The sequence below is a fragment of the Zea mays genome, chromosome 6 (assembly GCF_902167145.1).
Source record: "Zea mays cultivar B73 chromosome 6, Zm-B73-REFERENCE-NAM-5.0, whole genome shotgun sequence".
Taxonomy (NCBI): Eukaryota; Viridiplantae; Streptophyta; class Magnoliopsida; order Poales; family Poaceae; genus Zea; species Zea mays.
In genome coordinates this window covers 33,348,033-33,371,737 of record NC_050101.1, presented here as the reverse complement: position 1 = coordinate 33,371,737, position 23,705 = coordinate 33,348,033, and positions in this window count along the sequence as shown.

Here is a 23,705-nt window from a genome sequence, read left to right as displayed (position 1 = left end):
AGTTCCTGTCCGGTGCACACCGGACAGTCCAGTGTGGCGGCTAAAATTCGACTCCGCAACTCGTTGCTCTCGGGTTTTTTTGGGGGTGAGGCTCTGCCCCCGGGCCTGGCTGGCCCCACTATCAAGGGGCTCACCTGACAGTCCGGTGCACACCAGACAATCCGGTGCCCCTAAGACAGAAACCCTAACTTCTTTTTCATTCTAATTTTCGAATCCATTTTCGTTCTAACTTGTGAGTGTGTTATAGAGTGACACCTAGCATTAGATGTGAGTGTGAATATGAACCAACACTACACTAGAATTCTCTTGGTCAAACTACTCATCCGCAACCCCTCTTTATAGTACGATTAAAATAAAATAGAAGACCTAACTCTATACCGAGTGTCCACAACTCCTTCGACACTCAGAATACGAAGACCTTCATCTTTTGATTCGTTGTTTCAGCCATCGCTTCAAGTTCTCATCTCAGGGATTGTTTTCACCATTGTAGTACAACTTCCTGTAATGCGACCTAACTTACCATTTGCTCTGCAAAACACACGTTAGTCACATATAATATTACGTTGTCATTAATCACAAAAACCAAACAGGGGCCTAGATGCTTTCACCCTTTCTCCCTACCACGTCACCACCTCCCTCTTTCTCTGTCATGGCTCGTGCTCGCCGCTGGTGTTCCCTGCTCTGGGCCTTCCAAAGGATCCCAACTGAGGATTCCACTGCCGTCGGTTGGCCCTAGGAGATCGCTGTCGCCACCACTAGGAGCCTGTCACCGCCACTGCCTGGGACGTTGTTTCATGTAAACCTAATAGATCTGTTCATTTCTAACTTTTGTTCATCATTGTGTGTCATGTATCTATTCATCTGAATTGAATATGGTACCCTCTCCTAGCTAGGAATTAGCTATTGCAACATTCCACCGTTATCTTACTTTGTGTAACACCTTAGAGTGTTTGAAGACTTGAATGGTGCCTGGTGAGGATAATTCGAGCGGGAATATTTCAAGTTGGTTTCTAAGTCGGTTTAGTACTAGCTAATGAGTTTGTTAGCGTTTCTTTCTTGTAAAAGGGGCCAGTAAGGGCCGAGGCATATATAAGCCAAATTTGTAATAGACTAAGGCCTTGTTCGTTTACATCGGATTGCACCCGGAATCGTTCCGGTTAATCAAAGTTTATATAAATTAGAGAAGCAATCCGGCTCGGAATCGTTCCAATCCACCAATCCGACACAAACGAACAAGGCCTAAAGGATATGGAATAATACCAAATAGAAAAATGACTCGTACCTGGGGTTTGTTCAGCCTCCACCTATCGTTTGGCGATTCAGCCATTACTTGGCTCATGCCGTGGTGTAGAGGCGCACCATCTGCAATGGGTTAGTACACTTGGTATCAGATTCGGTCTTGTTCGGCCTCACTTCCTCACCTTTGATCCTCAGCGACGATGACTCGGCGCGGTGTGCGTCGGACGTGGTTGATGCAAGTCATCACGACTCCACATCCGCATCCATCGGTTGAGACTATGTTCGTGCTGGAAGCTATGGCGGGTGTGAAGAAATCCGAGGTCGTGAAATGGGATCAAGTGTTGAGCACTTTGGACACAATCGTGTAGAGGATCGAGTCCGTTAAGCAGACTCAACATCAATTGGTGGGACAATAGCGCTAGCCAAATCGGTAGCAGAACATGCGGCGAAGGATCGGGATGAGATGGCATGTCACATTGTTGATACTAGCAAATGGGTGGCCTCACTCACGTTGGAGTAGATGGCAACAAGCATGGAGCAGTTTGTGGTGGATGCTGCTGCATCTTCCTCGGCTCATTCAAGCATGGTTACACCTCTACACCGAGAGGTTTGTCTAGGATCGGAGGTCCTCGAGGTTCTCTTGATCGAGTTGTTCCTCCAGCGGATCATCATGTTCCTCCTCATCATCGACATGATGTTCGCGGTGGTCATCGGGTTGAAGGAGCTGAACATCAATAGATTGTTGGCGCACCTCCTCCATTCATGAAGTTTTCCTTTCCCAAATTTGGTGGCGAATCACCTTTGATATGGTTGGGCAAGTGCCATGACTACTTTTAGATGTATCAAGTACTTCGTTCTATCTGGGCGATGGCTACTTCCATGCATATGGAAGGGAAGGCAGCCAAGTGGCTACATGTATTCAAACTTTTATCATGGTTTGGGGATTGGGAGTAGTTTTCATCTATTGTGTTGGCTCAGTTTGGATTACATGAAAATCCTCAAGCCATGTATGATTTGCTCTATTTGGGGCAGACTAGTTCTCTTGATGAGTATGTTTCAATGTTTGATGATTTACGCTATAGTATTGTTGTTCATAATAACACATTGGATGAGACATTTTTAATCAGTTTGTTAAGGGTTTGAAACGGGAGATAGAAGGACCTACGATGTGTTAGGTACCTACTACTATCAATAGAGTAGTGTTGTTGGCTAAATTAGAACATGATGTTTTGGACAATGGATGGACTAAGTTTAAGTCAGGTGTTGGTGGTCCAAGAGGTGTTCTAATGAAAGCTGCTGAAGCTAGTGTTGGGGGCCTTCCTCTTCCTAAGGTCCTCAAAAACATGGTAACCATTTGCTTTCAGTGTACTACTAAATATTACAGGAGCTTCATCATCAGAAAAGCTTCAATACAACACAAGAGGAGCAAAGCGAGCTTCGTCTGTCAAGCTTCATCACAGTGAAACAGATAGACAATGTGGCTTCGGCATTAACGAAAAGGAAGTACAACGAAGCATGTTTCATAAAACAGGCTTCGTCACGACGAAACAATGAGACGATGCAAGGAGAAGGTGCTGCTCAAGTTATTAAATACAAATGGCGATGTTGCCATTGTGACATTTTGTAAACTCTGTATGTAATTGTTGAGGGCATAAATATAATAGCGTACGAACCCTTACGGTTGCCTATAAATAGATGAACAGTAGCCCCGTACTATTCACGCTGGATTGTAATTGCTCTCGCGTCAACACCTTCAAACAAACCGAAGGTATCAATGTAATATAAATTTCGTTAATGTTCATATATATATATCATGAAATAAATATATGAGTGAATGAATGAATAACATATATTGTCTCTATGAACTCTTGTCCTCATGAATGATGAAGGTGTGTCCTCCATAACCTTCGTCAGAAGATCGTTATATCCGAAAGGAGATAATGCTTCGAAGGACGAAGGTCCTTAATCTTTAACAATTTGTTGCCTTGTTCTTGATTCACAGCATTTGAGAACAAGTGAACAACAACTAGAATGGGTGGTGACAGTTTGGGACTGTCCAAGGAACGACAACTCCAAGATTATCGTAGAGCTCATGGCCTATGTTTTACTTGTGGGAGAAAATTTGATGTTGTCCATGCTGCTAAGTGTGGAAGAAAAGCACCTGCTATGCTCAATGTGTCGACCGTGGAGGATATGTCTTTGGAATTGTCTGACGAGGTGTTACATAAATTGGATCATGAAGATCAAACTGTGGAGTTGTGCAATTTATCTATTCATGTTGTGTCAAGAACAGAAGGGGAGGATAGTATTTGGTTGCATGCTCTAGTCCGGAATCAGGTTTTCTTGCTTTTGGTCGATTCTGGTAGCTCAGCTACTTTTATTAACTCGGACTTTATTCAGAGATCATGATTGTTGACTCATTAAGCAGCACCACTGAGGGCGAAGACAGCCAGTGGGCTAGAGTTGGTGAGTACTACTATGGTGTAGGCAGTTTAATGGTGGTGTGATGGATATACTTTTACTACTGACTTGAGAGTATTGGATTTGGGACCATATGATACTATTTTGGGATGTGATTGGTTGAAACAAAATAGTCATATTACTTGCAACTGGAATCAGAAATTTCTGGGATTTTCTTATCAAGGCTCTTGGGTGCAGTTGCAAGGATCATTACCTTCTGTGCATCAGAAGGTGACTCAGTTGTCAGCAGCACAATTGGGAAGTGGTTTTCTGGTAATGAAGTGTGGGCTTTGGCTCTTTTAGATTCTTTCCCCTTATTCTACTTCTCAGTCTCAATCTGCTGCTACTAGTTTGGTTGTTCATAATTTTCTTATAGAGTATAAGGATGTGTTTGAGGATCCTAAGACCTTACCACCGGTGAGAGTTTTTTATCATGTCATTCCTCTCAGTCCTGGTACTATTCTAGTGAATTCTAAGCCTTATCATTATTTTCCTTTTCATAAGACTGAGATTGAACGACAAGTGGAGTTGTTGGCAGCAGGATTGATTGAACCTGAGTGTTAGTCCTTTCGCATCTCCCGTGTTGTTAGTGCAAAAGAAAGATGAGTCGTGGCGTTTTTGTGTGGATTACCGCAAGCTTAATGATCTCACTATGACGCTTTTATACAGTATTAGTCAGTTGCTCGTGTATTGCCACGGTTTCTATATATCATATGAGTAGACTTTGTTTATTATGACACAAAGGGGCTGTCTATACAGCACATGGGAAATTTATGCCCAAAAAACACACGTGTGTTTTTAGCTGAAAAAACACACATACTTCTTTTAAGAAAATCTGTGTGTTTTGTAAACACAAAACACACACATCTCATATCCACTAGATCAAGATCTAATGGTCATAATAAAAATGCTCTAAAAATAGAGAAAAAAATAAACCTAATATACAAAAAAACAATACAAGTTGCTGTGTTAATTTTTAACATGTTGTCTTGTTTTTTTTTGAGAAAAATAGATGTAGAACACTTCTGAAAATTTGTAGAACAGCAAAAAAAGACCTCTAACACAAAAACCACTGTTATGTACTCAGATAACAGTAGTTTCCTGCATGAGGCCAAACACTTCTGAAAATTTGCTACTCAGACACAAATCTAGAAAAAAGGATGAAGCAAAAACTCACAAAACAAATCATACAACACATGAAATAGCGTACATTGCAAGGGAAGTGGATACTTGCTACTTCAACTTTTTCAGCTTCAGGGTGCAAAGGCTTTCCTCCACCTAGCAAAGACAAAATGAAAAAATATATAACATTGAAAAAAACTAAAACAAATCATACAGTCAAAATCATGATAGACATTACAATGATGCGAACCAAAAATCAAAGTGTTAGGGGGAGTGATACCTAGTACTTCATCATCTCTTCAACTTGCTCCCTTTCCTCGTCACTTGATTCCTTAAGAACCTAGAAAAACAAACTAAAACAAAATCATACACGGAACAAAAAACATAGTACCATACAATACTTTACATCAAAAAAACATCATACAAAAATCATGAAAATAAGCAACACCGAAACATCAAGAGCAAAACAAAACACACACAAATTTTGGTTTTCTCTGGTTAAGTCACTTGTCGATCTTGATGGCCTTAAACTAACAGGAAAAATGAAGCATCACCATAAAAGCAGCAGCAAAACAAACAATACATACATGGAACCACATTACAATGATGCAAAACAAACAATACATACATGTCTAGCAAAACAAATAATATATACAAAATGAAAAAAAAAATATATAACATTGAAAAAAACTAAAACAAATCATACAGTCAAAATCATGATAGACATTACATTGATGCGAACCAAAAATCAAAGTGTCAGGGGGAGTGATACCTAGTACTTCATCATCTCTTCAGCTTGCTCCCTTTCCTCGTCACTTGATTCCTTAAGAACCTAGAAAAACAAACTAAAACAAAATCATACATGGAACAAAAAACATAGTACCATACAATACTTTACATCAAAAAAACATCATACAAAAATCATGAAAATAAGCAACACCGAAACATCAAGAGCAAAACAAAACACACACAAATTTTGTTTTTCTCTGGTTAAGTCACTTGTCGATCTTGATGGCCTTAAACTAACAGGAAAAATGAAGCATCACCATAAAAGCAGCAGCAAAACAAAACAATACATACATGGAACAAAAAACATAGTACCATACAATACTTTACATTACAATATAATACATCAAGACAAACATCACACAAAAAAACCAAAAAAAAATACATACATGAACTTGATTCCTTAAGAACCTAGAAAACCAAACTAAAACAAAAAATCATACATGGAACAAAAAACATAGAACCATACAACAAATTACATTACAATATAATAAATCAAAACAAACATCATATATAAAACATGAAATAAAACATCACCATAAAAACAACAACAAAAAAACAAAAAAAAAACTACATGGAAACATCTACAATACAATACAATAACATGGTAGCCGCATAATATGAAACACAAAAGCTACAAAATAAAATCTTAAAACAAAAAAATGATACTAACAACATACAACACAAAAAAAACATAATAGAACCTTCTCTATGAAGAGGTGATTGAGGACTATGTGTTGCTGCCGCGCGCAACTTTCTTCCGAGTTCTGTGAGTTAAGGACGCCGAGATGGAGTTGATCTGGAAGAGCAGGTGGCTCCTTGGCGAAGTCCTTGTCCTCAGGTGCCTGGAAACTGTAGCTACAGTCTGGAGAAAGCGGTGGCTCAAATTCTACCACGCTCTCAACACTTTGTGGGACAAAAATCCTGCATGCACAATAAGAGTTTCGGGGAATCATTTCAACATAGGACCAAAAATAGATGATGCCACAAGTACCTTTCTATATATTACATTAACTAAAAGTTCTCAACTCAGTAAAACCTTTTCTGTCAATTTACCACAGCGAAGGTGGCTACAAACAACCCCACAATTGGTACAAAAAATCCTAGTGGATGACCTTTCAGAAAATTAGATAGATTATCACAGTTTAAGCAGTAAAACAAACAAACTACTGTCATCTCATTCGTTTTTACCATGAAATACGGATTTGGCATGCTAAAGTTGAGTTAAGCTAAGACCAAAATTCTTCTTCTTTCTTTTGTTAAGAAAGGCAAACAAGCATATGTTTTACAGCAGTATCATGCGTTTTGTAAATTTCACCCAGTACTTTTTTTCTCCTTGCTGTGCTCAGGTCTTTGGTACAAAATTAATACTCACATTAACATCAAGAAGGTTAACCGCATTGCCCATTGCATCAGTTTCACAGGGAAGGTCAGGAAGGCATCTCCTTTCTCCATCTACAACAAATCTGTATCGGTAAACTCCTTACGGGAGTACCAGCAAAAGAGATTGATCTTTCCTAGATTTTTGCATGGCTTTTCCGCAACACGTATAAATGAACAATCTCAGGATGAAATTCACCACAGTCTAAAGTTATGTTCTGCTTAAGTTGGTTAGAACATTTGAAAAATCTCAGGAATTAAAGTTTGACTTATACAGGATTATATAAATAAATTAAATTATTGTACCTTGATTTCCAGTTATCCCATGATCCTTCAACATATACATTCTTTCCTCCAAGGGTCCACACAATTAAAGAAGGAATTTCCTAAACAAAGGCAAAAGGCGTCCACAAAAGGCAAAAGGCAAAAGGCGTCCAACCCAAGTGAGAAATTTAATAGTGATGTGAGAAATTAGGGTCCAGACAATTTAACTCCACAAAAAGGCAAAAAGGCGTCCAACCCAGCACGGCAGATAAACAAACAGGTCTCTCACGCATTGGGCCAACCCTCCACATGTACCGCCTACCAGCCCAAATGTAGTACACCTAAAAAAGGCAACAAAACAAGCCCAGTGCAGTACACAACCCCCCAGCCGCCAGCCCTCCAGCCAGCCACCAGCAGCCCCCAACACAAAACCACAGAACCCCAACCGCTAGCCCTCCACCCCAGCCGCCAGCGGCCAGCACAAAACCCTCCCCCCTCTCTAGAAAAAAGAACAGAACGATCAATGTCTATGAGGATACAAAGTACATGATGATGACAGAGGAAGATAAAAGAGGCAAAGAAATTGAAAAGGTATACTCATATGTGCCCCCACCTCATTTTGTTGATGCTTCTCTGTTCAAAAAAGTTGAGGCCCCCTGGATTTTTGTAGAAGAAAAAAAATTCCCATGCTCGAAATAAACAACACAGCATCTCTGCCACTCTTTCACCCCAACCAAAAGTCAGAGCTCCCATGGCTTTCCGTGCCACGGGACGCTTTCTGGTTTAAAACACCATCGCTGATACGTACTTGCCGGCATTAGCAAGCTGGTTCATGTCGTGGCCTTCTTCCAAGTACCTTCTTAGACACTAGCATGCAGCAGTAGACCATTTTAGTTAGTCTGATGAGTAGATAAATCTGCTAGATTCGTTCAATGTCAGTCTACCTGCATTGCTCACCAGTAGTATGGCAGGAAAGAGAGCACGTATGTCAGGTTCTTGAATTGGGAGCTGCTGGTACAGCTTCCATACGCGTGAGTTCTGAAAGTTTCAGCCATGAAGTAGCACCCCGTGAACTCGAGGTGTCTTAGCAGTGGGATCTGCAAAACAAGACATTTTGAGCCGCAACATAATAAGTACAATGGCTAGCTCTCCATGCATGCCTAGAGTACGGCTGAGCATAATTTACCTGGCTGGTTAGCTGGTTAGCCATGAAGAAATCCGCCATCAGAACCTACATGACAAGGCATCCTGGTAGATTAGATCAGATGAGCTATTTCAAACAGACTTGACAGACAGACAGATTTCACACCCACTCCTAGTTTGTATTACTTAACAAACATCCCATGCTCGGATTTTTCTTGTACACCCATGTAAAAAACACCTGCAACAAAAAACATGATAATTAGAAGATATCATAATAGATTTCTCACCCACTCCTAGTTTGTATTACTTATTCAAATTGGATTAACATATGCAAAAAAATATTTGTATTACCTCTTCGATTGGATAGAAGACTAACACACTATCCATTAGTTTTGCCCCCTCCCTCCCCTGATGACCTGCCGCAAAACACAAAAAAAAGGCTACACATGAACTTGCCCTCTGCCCTCCGCCTCCAAGAACTATATCTGCATGATTTGAACATCCTTTGACTTAGCTGAAAACGACCAGAGAAAATACACATCTACAAGGCAAAAAACCACATAACACAAAAAAACAGCCAAGATTGAAAAAAAACTAGGCATAAATTTTCTTTCCCTTTTTGCATATTCATGTTGATGGTACTAACAAGTTTGTCACTGAAGACAACATATTCTCAGAAGATGAAATTACCAATTTTCAGCACCATATATTGGAGATAATTGGAAGTACTCAGGTAAAAAGTATATGAGAATTCCCATAATTACAGTTGAATAAGATGAAAAAATTCTATCCACATGTTTTGAAGACTAAAAAACTTTTTGTGATTTTTATGAATGTGCAAAAAACAGATGGCTGGAAGGCGTTTTACTCAAAATGGATCAAGCAGTACTCAGATATACGCACAAATGACGCTGTCATATGTTTCAAAGCAGGTAATAAAATGCAAAAAAAACATGAACAACACCTACTAAATTATATATGGGAATTTAATTGAACCTTGATGATTATGCAGGGTGGATACATGGATCTGATGATGGAACAGATACGTAACTCGCAAGGAGAATCAGTGAGTGAAGTAGGCAATGAAATGCAAAGTGGCCTATGTACACAAAATGAAACCATGAACAAAAACCTACTAGTGGCCCCATGTGAGACATACACACAGATGATTCTTGAGGAGGACTCAACGCTTGCAAATGCAGACATATCCAAGGTAAGTGTGGGGGTGTGTGGGAAAATAATAGTAATATACATTTCATAACATAAACAATGATGTTTATAGCAGCAACAGGATGTGTTAACAGGATATGTTTCAAACCAGGTAATAAAATGCAAAAAAACATGAACACCACCTACTAAATTATATATGGGAATTTAATTGATCCTTGATGATTATGCAGGGTGGATACATGGATCTGATGATGGAATAGATATATAACTCGCAAGGAGAATCAGTGAGTGAAGTAGGCAATGAAATGCAAAGTGGCCTATGCACACAAAATGAAACCATGAACAACAACCTACTAGAAGCACCATGTGAGACATATACACAGATGATTCTTGAGGAGGACTCCCCGCTTGCAAATGCAGACATATCCAAGGTAAGTGTGGGGGTCTGTGGGAAAAAATAATAGTAATATACATTTCATAACATAAATAAAAATTAGAAAACTAATGAAAAAACTGATTTTTTTGTAGGAGACATTTGGGGAATGCAATGAAGCTGATACATCTAAATATGGGGAAGCAGTATACCACAGGGATCTCTTTGAGATAATTCATGTACAACAACTAACTGAATGTGCGCAAAATGATGATGGAAAAGAAACTAAAACATCGAGTGCTAGTGCAAACTTTGATGATGCAGAAGCTGAAACAACAAATGCAGGAGATGAAGAGTTAACAGAGGATCAGATTGATGCCTTCATTATGAGTGAGCAAATAGCTGCAACAGAAGGGAACAATGCATCAATAGACAACAAATACACACCTCAAGTTGGGATGGAATTTAAGACCAGGGGAGATGCAGAGCACTTCTTATTCTTCTATGGTTGTTTGGCTAGTTTTAAACCAGCAATCACCCACACTTTCAGGACTTCCAACAAAAAAAGAAGCAATGAAGTAACAAAGGTGGAGCTAAAATGTAACAAACATGGCAAAACAAAAAAGACAAACCAGCAGGAACAAGATATTTGCACAGAAAAAAAGCGATGCGAGAAAGGCCCAAAAAGGAATACAAATGTCCAAGTTAAAACAGATTGCAGAGTATTCATGGTTATAAAGGAACATGGACAAAAATGGGTGATCGATAAGTTAGACTTGGAACACAATCATGAGCTCAGACCAGCAAACAGCAACAACATGTTTAGTGGGCATAAGTACATGACAGATATGGAAAAAGGAATTATAAGAACATTGAACCACAACAACATACCTACATAGAAGATGATTGCTATATTGTCTTATCTGAGAGGAGGTATGACAGCATTGCCGTACAAAAAAAAGATGTTAGCAACTACAGAACTAAAATAAACAAGGAAGTAACAGGGAATGATATGACGCAAGCACTGCAGTTTTTTCAGGAAAAACAGAAGGAAGATCCAAATTTCTTCTACAGAATTGTCATTGATGAAGATAAAAAGGTGAAGCACATGTTTTGGGCAGATGGGACATCTTTGAAATACTACAAGATGTATGGAGATTGCATCAGTTTCGACACCACATACATGACTAACAAGTACAACCTGCCATTTGCGCCATTTGTGGGTGTTACAGGGCATGCACATACATGCTTGTTCGCATGTGCATTCATTTCTAATGAAACAATAGAAACATTCAAGTGGATATTCAAGACATTCCTTGAGGCCATGGGAGGGAAACATCCCCGCACAACAATAACAGATCAAGATAGGGCAATGAGACCTGCGATCAAAGAGGTCTTCCCTGAAACAGTGCATAGGAATTGCTTCTTCCACATAAAAAGCAAATGCTACCAGAAAAATGGAAATTGCTTTGCAAGAAATATAGGAATGCCAGAGGACTTTGAGGACATAGTTAACTATTCACTAACTGTTTCTGAATTTGAGAGGGACTGGAAGCAAATGGTTGAAGACTACCACCTAGAAAACAACAAGTATTTCAGCAAAATGTGGGAAACAAGTGCCAGGTTCATACCAGTATATTTCAAAAATGACTTCTTCCCATTCTTGCAAAGCACAGGTAGAAGCGAGGGGACAAACTCAAGGTTTAAAGACAATGTGACTTTGACTTATAGTGTGATCAACTTTTTGCATGAGTACCAAAGGATTGTGGAGCAAGTGAATGTGTCAGAGGAGTATGAGGATAAAGAAAGCAATCGTAAACGTCCCAAGGAACTAATGTTTGGATACACAATAGAGAGGCAAGCACAAGAAGTCTACAATAGAAACATATTCAAGAAATTCCAGTTCTAGTTGCAATCAACACCAAGGCTAAGTTACAACAGAACATCTAATCTGCATACTTTCGAGGTGTATCCAAAACCAAACCAAGAAGAAAAGCCACATAAAATAAGGAGGTACCTTGTTATGGCTAACCTAACATATGGAATGGAAGAGTTCACTTGTGTATGTGGCAAGTTTGACAAGGATGGCATTTTATGCTCCCATATACTTAAAGTGATCATTGAAGAAAGGCTCACGAAAATCCTAGAGCAATACATACTGAACAGGTGGAAGAAAAAATAGAAACAAATAGATGGACCACTGCTGCGTGCATCAATGCCGACCCACCCAGTGCTAAGACACAACGTATTGAGCCGGAAAGCAGCATTACTCACATCAGCAGCAGCAAAAACAGAGAAAACTATGGAGTTTATATGTGAAGAATTAGACAAACTACAAGAAAAGGTTTGCCAAATGCTATCATCAGAAGAAGATGTAATAGCAGGACCTTCGACAGGAAGAGAGAAGGAAGACAATGCTGCAAAACATACAGGACCAGTAGTTGAAAATCTGCATAACCCTGAAGCAGTTAAACAGAAAGGAAGGCCAAAAAAAGTATAAGGTTAAAGCCACTAGTGGAGGAAATCCGCATCAAGATGAAGAAGGCAGAGCAAAAGAAAAACAAGATAACAATCAATGCAGCAGCAAGTATGTCTATCTAAAAAAACCTGCTTTTGGTTTTTTTATAATTACATTGACTTAAAATCTATAATTTGTGTTTATAGGCCCACAAGGAAAGGAGAAGAAGAAGAAGATGAAAAGAACAGCACCTTGAAGAATTACTGCTCCCCCTCCCAACAGAACCACCAACACTCACACTGAAAAAAGATGCAGAAAAAATGGAGAGAAAAATGAAGAACACTTAGTGGAGAAAGGGGAAGGGATGGATTGTGCATTTATGATATATTCATATAGTTGGTGCAAACAGCAAAAAAGTTTATTTTTCTTTCAGTTGAGTCATGTAATCGCTTGCAAAAACAAATTGTTGAAAAACAGATCATGCTTGCCTGATTAGATCCATCGCATCAGCCCATCCATGTACCGCATAGCTAGCTTATCTGGTATTGGGCCGTGTTCCATTGGCTAGGCCCACCAGCAATGATTTACACACTTTATACCGCAAAAACATTATTTAGCTGCCACGGATTCCAATCTACTTGAGTTTATGGAGATGATAAAGAAGTTCCTATTATCTGAGTAGAGCCGTAGAGGACAAGATGATAAAAGAAGTTCCTATTATCACAGTTTTTTTGTTTAACCAAAAGTTCAATATGTGTTTACTCTTCAAGAAACATGAGCAAAAAATTGCAGAAAAAATGGAGAAAAAAATGAAGAAAATTTTAGGGGGTGGGATGATGGGATGAACTCTGCATTTATAATATATTAATAGAGTTAGTACAAAAAGCAAAAAATGGTTTTGTTTTTAAATCAGATGAGTCATGAAATTGCTTGAACAAAAAAAACTCTTGACAAAAAAGAACTTACTAAACAGTAAAAAAACAAACTCTTTAATTCAATAATAGTACGAACAACTGAGAGAACCTAGAGGGGGGGTGAATAGGTGATCCTATAAAAACTTAAACTTAACGCCACAAAATCTTGATTAGGAGTTAGCACCAATAAGGCCAAGTGGCTAGAGAGGAGTTCTTGCAAGACACAACAACCACAAGAGGATCAAAACAGATAGACACAGTGGTTTATCCCGTGGTTCGGCCAAGTACAAAACTTGCCTACTCCACGTTGTGGCGTCCCAACGGACGAGGGTTGCAATCAACCCCTCTCAAGTGGTCCAAAGACCCACTTGAATACCACGGTGTTTTGCTTTGTATACTATATCCCGCTCGCGAGGAATCTCGACAACTTAGAGCCTCTCGCCCTTACACTTTGATGTTCACAAAGAAGCACGGAGTAAAGGAGGGATGAGCAACGCACACAAGACACAAAGATCACAGCAAATACGCACACACAAGACCCAGACTTGAGCTCAAAAGAATATCACGAGGTTCTCACTAGAACGGAGCTCAAATCACTAAGAATGTCGAACAAGTGCGCAAGAATGAAGTGTGAGTGATCAACAATGCTCAAAAGATGCTTGGTGTTGTCCTCCATGCGTCTAGGGGTCCCTTTTATAGCCCCAAGGCAGCTAGGAGCCGTTGAGAGCATTCCAGGAAGGCAATTCTTGCCTTCAGTCGCCTGGCGCACCGGACAGTTCGGTGCACCACCGGACACTGTCCAGTGCAGATTTCTTTCCTTATTTGGCGAAGCCGACCGTTGCAGATTGAGAGCCGTTGGCGCACCGGACACTGTCCGGTGCACAGCGGACAGTCTGGTGCCCCCTTCTAGCTGTTGGCTCGGCCACGTGTCCCACGCAGATCGCACGGCCGACCGTTGGCTCACCGGACAGTCCGGTGCACCACCGGACAGTCCGGTGAATTATAGTCGTACGCCGTTAATTACTTCCCGAGAGCGACGACTTCACCTGTGAATGGCTCACCAGGCAGTCCGGTGCAGCACCGGACAGTCCAATGATTTATAGCCGTACATCGCCGTCGAAGTCCCGAGAACAGCAAGTTCGCCAGAGCCAGCCTAGCGCACCGGACACTGTCCGGTGCACCACCGGACAGTCCGGTGCACCCAGACTGAGCAGACTTTGGCTGAAAGAAGCCAAGTCATCTCCAAATTGATTTCTCCTATTTCCAGCACTTAGACACAATACATTAGTTCTCAAAACAATGTACTAAGTCTAGAAACATACATTTACTCTTGATTTGCACTTTGTCAATCAGTTGGCATAGATTTTCACTTACGCACTTGTGTTGGCACTCAATCACCAAAATACTTAGAAATGGCCCAAGGGCACATTTCCCTTTCAATCCCCCCCTTTTTGGTGATTTATGCCAACACAACAAAAAGCAACTAAAAGAAGTGCAACATCAATACAAATGAGAACTCAAAATTGTTTTGACTCAAAATTGGCATATATGGATCACTCTTTGCCACCACTTGGTTTTGTTTTTGCAAATCAACCTCAATTTCCTATCTCTAAGTCAAACACATTTGTTGAGACCTAAAAAGAGTTGTTTCAAGAAAAATTGATCAAAGATTTCAAAAACTCCCCCTTTTTCCCATAATCAACCATTCTCCCCACAAGAGGCCAACTTTTGACAAGAGAGACAATAAGAGAGTTTTGAGAGTTTTGACAAACCAAAAGCTCTATTCTACTATTTTCAAAATTTCTCAAGTGGTAGCTGATCCGGTAGCTGATCCATTTATTGCTTTGGCTTATTTTCTCCCCCTTTGGCATCAAGCACCAAAACGGGATCAATTTTGGCCCTAGAACCCCATTGCCTCACCAAAATCTTCAAATATGAATACAAAGGCAATAAGAGTACATGAGATGAACTTGGAATAAGTTACCCTCTCATCGGAGTGCAGTGGAAGTCTTTCATGGTCCAAGTCCACCTTTCCCTTTCAAACCTCCTTTGAGACTAAATCAAGCAAACTCAAGCACACGGTTAGTCTCAAAGGGTCAAGTTGTAGCACATCTCCCCCTAAATATGTGCATCACTTGCAAAAGGACTTGTGAGGTCTGGGGAGTGTTTGTACAACTTGAGCACCACAAGTAAACAACAAGATGCATAAGGAACATGATCAAAGCATAATACACATGTATGCTACAAATTAATCCAAGTTCCGCGAATCTAAGACATTTAGCTCACTACGCAGCTTGCAAAAGGTCTTCTCATCTAAAGGCTTGGTAAATATATTGGCTAGCTGGTTCTCGGTGCTAATATAAAACACTTCGATATCTCCCTTTTGCTGGTGGTCTCTCAAAAAGTGATGCCGGATGTCAATGTGCTTTGTGCGGCTGTGCTCAACAGGATTTTCCGCTATGCGGATAGCACTCTCATTGTCACATAGGAGTGGGACTTTGCTCAGATTATAGCCAAAATCCCGGAGGGTTTGCCTCGTCCAAAGTAGTTGCACGCAACACTGTCCTGCGGCAACATACTTGGCCTCAGCGGTGGATAGGGCAACGGAAGTTTGTTTCTTCGAGTTCCATGACACCAGGGACCTTCCTAAGAATTGGCACGTCCCCGATGTACTCTTCCTATCGACCTTACATCCAGCATAGTCGGAATCTGAGTATCCAATCAAATCAAAGGTAGACCCCTTTGGATACCAGATCCCGAAGCAAGGCGTAGCGACTAAATATCTAAGGATTCGCTTCACGGCCACAAGGTGACACTCCCTTGGATCAGATTGAAATCTAGCACACATGCATACGCTAAGCATAATATCCGGTCTACTAGCACATAAATAAAGTAAAGACCCTATCATTGACCGGTATGCCTTTTGATCAACGGACTTACCTCCTTTGTTGAGGTCGGTGTGTCCGTCGGTTCCCATCGGAGTCTTTGCGGGCTTGGCGTCCTTCATCCCAAACCGCTTTAGTAAGTCTTGTGTGTACTTCGTTTGGGAGATGAAAGTGCCGTCCTTGAGTTGCTTCACTTGGAACCCAAGAAAGTAGTTCAACTCGCCCATCATCGACATCTCGAATTTCTGCGTCATCACCCTGCTAAACTCTTCACAAGACTTTTGATTAGTAGAACCAAATATTATGTCATCGACATAAATTTGGCACACAAAAAGATCACCATCGCAAGTCTTAGTGAAAAGAGTTGGATCGGCTTTCCCAACCTTGAAAGCATTAGCAATTTAAAAGTCTCTAAGGCATTCATACCATGCTCTTGGGGCTTGCTTAAGTCCATAGAGCGCCTTAGAGAGCTTACATACGTGGTCGGGGTACCATTCATCCTCGAAGCTAGGGGGTTGCTCCACGAACACCTCCTCCTTGATTGGCCCGTTGAGGAAAGCGCTCTTCACATCCATTTGGAACAACCTGAAAGAATGGTGAGCGGCATATGCTAGCAAAATACGAATATATTCTAGCCTAGCCACAGGAGCAAAAGTCTCCTCAAAGTCCAAACCTGCGACTTGGGCATAACCTTTTGCCATAAGTCGAGCCTTGTTCCTTGTCACCACCCCGTGCTCGTCCTGTTTATTGCGGAACACCCACTTGATTCCCACAACGTTTTGCTTGGGACGCGGCACCAGTGTCCATACTTCATTACGCTTGAAGTTGTTGAGCTCTTCCTGCATGGCCAACACCCAGTCCGGATCTAGCAAGGCCTCTTCTACCCTGAAAGGCTCAATAGTAGAGACAAAGGAGTAATGCTCACAAAAATTAACTAATCTTGAACGAGTAGTTACTCCCTTGCTAATGTCACCCAAAATTTGGTCGACGGGATGATTCCTTTGAATCGTCGCTCGAACTTGGGTTGGAGGTGCCTGAGGTGCTTCTTCCTCTTCAACTTGGACATCCTGTGCTCCCCCTTGATCACACGCCTCCACTTGAGGTACCTGTTCGTCATCTTGGGTTTGGGGATGCACCATTGTTGAGGAAGACGGTTGATCTTGCTCCTCGAGTTCCTGTGGTCGCACATCGCCAATCGCCATGGTGCGTATTGCGGCCGCTGGAACGTCTCCTTCATCTACATCATCAAGATCAACAACTTGCTCTCTTGGAGAGCCATTAGTCTCATCAAATACAACATTGCTAGAGACTTCAACCAAACCCGATGATTTGTTGAAGACCCTATACACCTTTGTATTTGAGTCATAACCCAACAAAAACCCTTCTACAGCTTTGGGAGCAAATTTTGAATTCCTACCCTTCTTCACTAGAATGTAGCATTTACTCCCAAAAACTCGGAAATACGAAACATTGGGTTTGTTACCGATTAGAAGCTCATACGAAGTCTTCTTGAGGAGGCGGTGAAGGTAGACCCGGTTGATGGTGTGGCAAGCCGTGTTCACGGCTTTCGACCAAAAGCGCTCGGGGGTCTTGAACTCTCCATGCATCGTCCTTGCCATATCGATGAGCGTCCTGTTCTTCCTCTCTACCACACCAATTTGTTGTGGTGTGTAGGGAGCGGAGAACTCGTGCTTGATCCCTTCCTCCTCAAGGTACTCCTCCACTTGAAGGTTCTTAAACTCGGACCCGTTGTCGCTCCTTATCTTCTTCACCTTGAGCTCAAACTCATTTTGAGCTCTCCTTAGTAAGCGCTTGAGGGTCCCTTGGGTTTTAGATTTATCCTGCAAAAAGAATACCCAAGTGAAGCGGGAAAAATCATCAACTATAACAAGACCATACTTACTTCCTCCTATGCTTAGATAGGCGACGGGTCCGAAGAGGTCCATATGAAGCATCTCCAAAGGTCTTGATGTGGTCATCACATTTTTGGTATGATGAGAGCTTCCCACCTGTTTACCTGCTTGACAAGCTGCACAAGGTCTATCTTTTTCGAAAGTTACATTAGTTAGACCTATCACGTGTTCTCCCTTTAGAAGCTTGTGAAGGTTCTTCATCCCCACATGTGCTAAACGGCGATGCCATAGCCAGCCCATGCAAGTCTTAGCAATTAAGCATGCATCTAGACCGGCCTCCTCTTTTGCAAAATCAACTAAATAAAGTTTGCCGTCTAGTACACCCTTAAAAGCTAGTGAACCATCACACCTTCTAAAGACAGACACATCTACATTTGTGAATAAGCAATTATATCCCATATTGCAAAGCTGACTCACAGACAACAAGTTATATCCAAGTGACTCAACTAAAAACACATTAGAAATAGAGTGCTCGGATGAAATAGCAATCTTTCCTAACCCTTTCACCTTGCCTTGATTCCCATCACCGAATATGATTGAATCTTGGGAATCCTTGTTCTTGACGTAGGAGGTGAACATCTTCTTCTCCCCCATCATGTGGTTTGTGCATCCGCTGTCGATAATCCAGCTTGCACCCCCGGATGCATAAACCTGCAAGGCAAATTTAGGCTTGGGTCTTAGGTACCCAACTCTTGTTGGGTCCTACAAGGTTAGTCACAATGGTCTTAGGGACCCAAATGCAAGTTTTATCTCCCTTGCATCTTGCCCCTAACTTCCTAGCAATCACCTTCTTATCCTTCCTACAAATAGCAAAGGAAGCATTGCAAGCATAATAAATTGTAGAAGGTTCATTCATTACTTTCCTAGGAGCATGAACAATATTTCTTCTAGGCATATGATGAACAACATTTTTCCTAGTCAAATTTCTATCATACATAATAGAAGAACTAGAAGCAATCATGGCATGAGAGTTAAAAACATCATAACTTCTATAAACATTCCTAGAATGTCTCCTGTCATGATACATGAAAGCATGGTTCTTTTTAGCACTACTAGCCATAGGGGCCTTCCCTTTCTCCTTTGCGGAGATGGAAGCCTTATGGCTTGTTAAGTTCTTGACTTCCCTCTTGAAGCCAAGACCATCCTTAATTGAGGGGTGTCTACCAATCATGTAGGCATCCCTTGCAAATTTTAGTTTGTCAAATTCACTCTTGCTAGTCTTAAGTTGGGCATTAAGACTAGCCACTTCATCATTCAATTTAGAAATTGACACTAGGTGTTCACTACAAGCATCAACATTAAAATCTTTACACCTATTGCAGATTACAACATTTTCTACACAAGATGTTGATTTACTAGCTATTTCTAACTTAGCATTCAAATCACCATTTATGCTCTTTAAGCTAGAAATAGAGTCATGGCATGTAGACAATTCACAAGAAAGCATTTCATTCCTTTTAATTTCTAAAGCAAGAGATTTTTGTGCCTCTACAAACTTATCATGTTCTTCATACAAAAGATCCTCTTGCTTTTCTAATAACCTATTCTTATCATTTAAAGCATCAATCAATTCATTGATCTTATCAATTTTATTTCTATCTAAACCTTTAAATAAACTAGAATAGTCTATTTCATCATCATCACTAGACTCATCATCACTTGAAGAAGCATAAGTAGTATCCCGAGTACATACCTTCTTCTCCTTCGCCATGAGTCATGTGTGACGCTCGTTGGGGAAGAGGGCCGATTTGTTGAAGGCAGTGGCGGCGAGTCCTTCGTTGTCGGAGTCGGATGACGAACAATCCGAGTCCCACTCCTTGCCAAGGTGTGCCTCGCCCTTAGCCTTCTTGTAAGTTTTCTTCTTTTCCCTCTTGTTCTCTTGTTCCTGGTCACTATCATTTTTGGGACAATTAGCGATAAAATGACCAATCTTACCACATTTGAAGCATGAGCGCTTCCCCTTTGTCTTGTTCTTGTTGGGATGCTCCTTGCGGCCCTTTAGCGCCGTCTTGAAGCGCTTGATGATGAGGGCCATCTCTTCATCATTAAGCCCGGCCGCCTCAACTTGTGCCACCTTGCTAGGTAGCGCCTCCTTGCTCCTCGTTGCCTTGAGAGCAATAGTTTGAGGCTCTTGGATTGGGCCATTCAATGCATCGTCGACGTATCTTGCCTCCTTGATCATCATCCGCCCGCTTACAAACTTTCCAAGGATCTCCTCGGGCGTCATCTTCGTGTACCTAGGATTCTCACGAATATTGTTCACAAGATGTGAATCAAGGACGGTAAAGGACCTTAGCATTAGGCGGACGACGTCGTGGTCCGTCCATCGCGTGCTTCCATAGCTCCTTATTTTGTTGACGAGGGTCTTGAGCCGGTTATACGTTTGGGTTGGCTCCTCGCCCCTAATCATTGGAAATCTCCTAAGTTCGCCTTCCACCAATTCCATCTTGGTGAGCATGGTGACGTCGTTCCCCTCATGTGAGATCTTGAGGGTGTCCCAGATCTGCTTGGCGTTATCCAAGCCGCTCACCTTATGGTATTCGTCCCTGCACAAGGAAGCTAGAAGAACAGTAGTAGCTTGTGCATTTTTGTGAATTTGCTCATTAATGAACATGGGACTATCAGTACTATCAAATTTCATTCCATTCTCGACTATCTCCCATATGCTTGGATGGAGAGAGAACAAGTGACTACGCATTTTGTGACTCCAAAATCAGTAGTCCTCCCCATCAAAGTGTGGAGGCTTGCCAAGAGGAATCGAAAGCAAGTGTGCATTTGAACTATACGGAATACGAGAATAATCGAAAGAGAAGTTTGAATTAACCGTCTTCTTTTTCTCGTAGTCGTTGTCGTTGTCCTTTTGGGAAGAGGAGGACTCGTCGCTGTCGTCATAGTAGACGATCTCCTTGATGCGCCTCGTCTTCTTCTTCTTCCCATCTTTTCGTTTGTGGCCCGAGCCCGAGTCGGTAGGCTTGTCATCTTTCGGCTCATTGACGAAAGACTCCTTCTCCTTATCATTGATCACAATCCCCTTGCCCTTAGGATCCATCTCTTCGGGCGATTAGTCCCTTCATGAAGAGAACGACTCCGATACCAATTGAGAGCACCTAGAGTGGGGGTGAATAGGTGATCCTGTAAACACTTAAACTTAACACCACAAAATCTTGATTAGGAGTTAGCACCAATAAGGCCAAGTGGCTAGAGAGAAAGTTCTTGCAAAACACAACAACCATAAGAGGATCAACACAGATAGACACAGTGGTTTATCCCGTGGTTCGGCCAAGTACAAAACTTGCCTACTCCACGTTGTGGCGTCCCAACGGACGAGGGTTGCAATCAACCCCTCTCAAGCGGTCCAAAGACCCACTTGAATACCACGGTGTTTTGCTTTGTATACTATATCCCGCTCGCGAGGAATCTCCACAACTTGGAGCCTCTCGCCCTTACACTTTGATGTTCACAAAGAAGCACGGAGTAAAGGAGGGATGAGCAACGCACACAAGACACAAAGATCACAGCAAATACGCACACACAAGACCCAGACTTGAGCTCAAAAGAATATCACGAGGTTATCATTAGAACGGAGCTCAAATCACTAAGAATGTCGTGTTAGAAATATGCCCTAGAGATAATCATAGAGATGAGCATATTTATTTGTATCCATGATATATATATTGCTTAATTGAATATCCATGGAAGGCACCTTGTATTGATTAGCAATTATATGAATTGTTTGTGAGATTCTTTACTTATATGGTTATTCTAAATGATGTCCCTAGTCAGAGTCGATGACTAGCACATGTATTAGTTGATGACTACATTTCACAAGTCATGAACATGGAGATGTTAAACTAATAATGTGGGCGCATGTATGACATGAGGCTGGACCGACCCAACGTGAGATATTGTAATATAGTTCTCTTTTTGCAACATGAATACTGTATCCTTAGACCTGAGATTGTCGCATGTTCTCAAGATGTGAATTGACTTACTTAGGGACTATCAAACGCTATTCCGTAACTGGGTAGTTATAAAGGTAGTTTTGGGTTTGTTAGGAAGCATGCTGTGAGGCATGGTCAATCAAGATGGAATTTGTCCCTCTCTTTGTGAGAGAGATATCTCTGGGCCCCTCTAGTGATTGGATCAAGAAATGCATGGCCGTGCTAGGGTTAAGAGTTAACCATTGAAAGGATTCCAATTCACAGTATCGAGAAAGAGAGGTCAGCTTAGAGCCAGACCAAATATCGTGAGACAAAGGGAACAACATGTACGTAATGTTCCAATGGTTCGTCTGATATGATCTTTACATGTGCATAGGAGTTGACATGTCTTGCTAGAGGCCACTGTCAATTATTGGGCCAAGTAAGAGTACTCGGGCTATGTCTATTTGTACGTGAACCTATAGGGTCACACACTTAAGGGGAAGGAAGCCTAACTCGGATCAGATCCGAAATTAGATTGGGCTTTAGGGTTACTGATGGGCCTCGGTGTCAGAAGCCCACCATAACACCTAAATAATGAGGAGCGGGGGCGTGGTTAGGCTAACCCTAATTGGCCACCAGCAAACGAGTAGCCGCTCGCCTCTCGCCCTCGCCAAGCCGCCGTCGCGAACCTAGCAGTTCGGTACGCGGCGCTTCCTCCCTATACGTGTGGATACCTCGGAGGTGCTACATCTAGAGCACTAGGACGAACCGTGCGAGGACGTGAAGGACGCCGACGACTGCACGGCACCGCTCGACGCGTTCGTCTACATCGAGACGTCTCCCGCTGCTCTCCGCGTCTAGTGGTAATTCCATGACCTATAACCACAGTAGTTCTTGGTTTTATGGGGTTGAAAATTTTGTTTTGCGCTAGCGTAGCCTCCCCGTAATCCTTCATGTCGAACAAGTGCGCAAGAATGAAGTGTGAGTGATCAACAATGCTCAAAAGATGCTTGGTGTTCTCCTCCATGCGCCTAGGGGTCCCTTTTATAGCCCCAAGGCAGCTAGGAGCCGTTGAGAGCATTCCAGAAAGGCAATTCTTGCCTTCAGTCGCCTGGCGCACCGGACAGTCCGGTGCACCACCGGACACTGTTCGGTGCGGATTTCTTTCCTTATTTGGCGAAGTCGACCGTTGCAAATTGAGAGCCGTTGGCGCACCGGACACTATTCGGTGCACACCGGACAGTCCGGTGCCCCCTTCTAGTCGTTGGCTCGGCCACGTGTCCCGCGCAGATCGCGCGGCCGACCGTTGGCTCACCGGACAGTCTGGTGCACCACCGGACAGTCCGGTGAATTATAGCCATATGCCGTTAATTACTTCCTGAGAGCGACGACTTCGCCTGTGAATGGCTCACCGGACAGTCCGGTGCAGCACCGGACAGTCCGGTGATTTATAGCCGTACACCACCGTCGAAGTCCCGAGAACAGCAAGTTCGCCAGAGCCAGCCTAGCGCACCGGACATTGTCCGGTGCACCACCGGACTATCTGGTGCATCCAGACTGAGCAGACTTTGGCTGAAAGAAGCCAATGTAATACTCAAATTGTATACAAAGGATATATTATATCTCCTCATTTTATGTGCCTCATTTGCATCATAAGAAAAGAGCACGCACACAA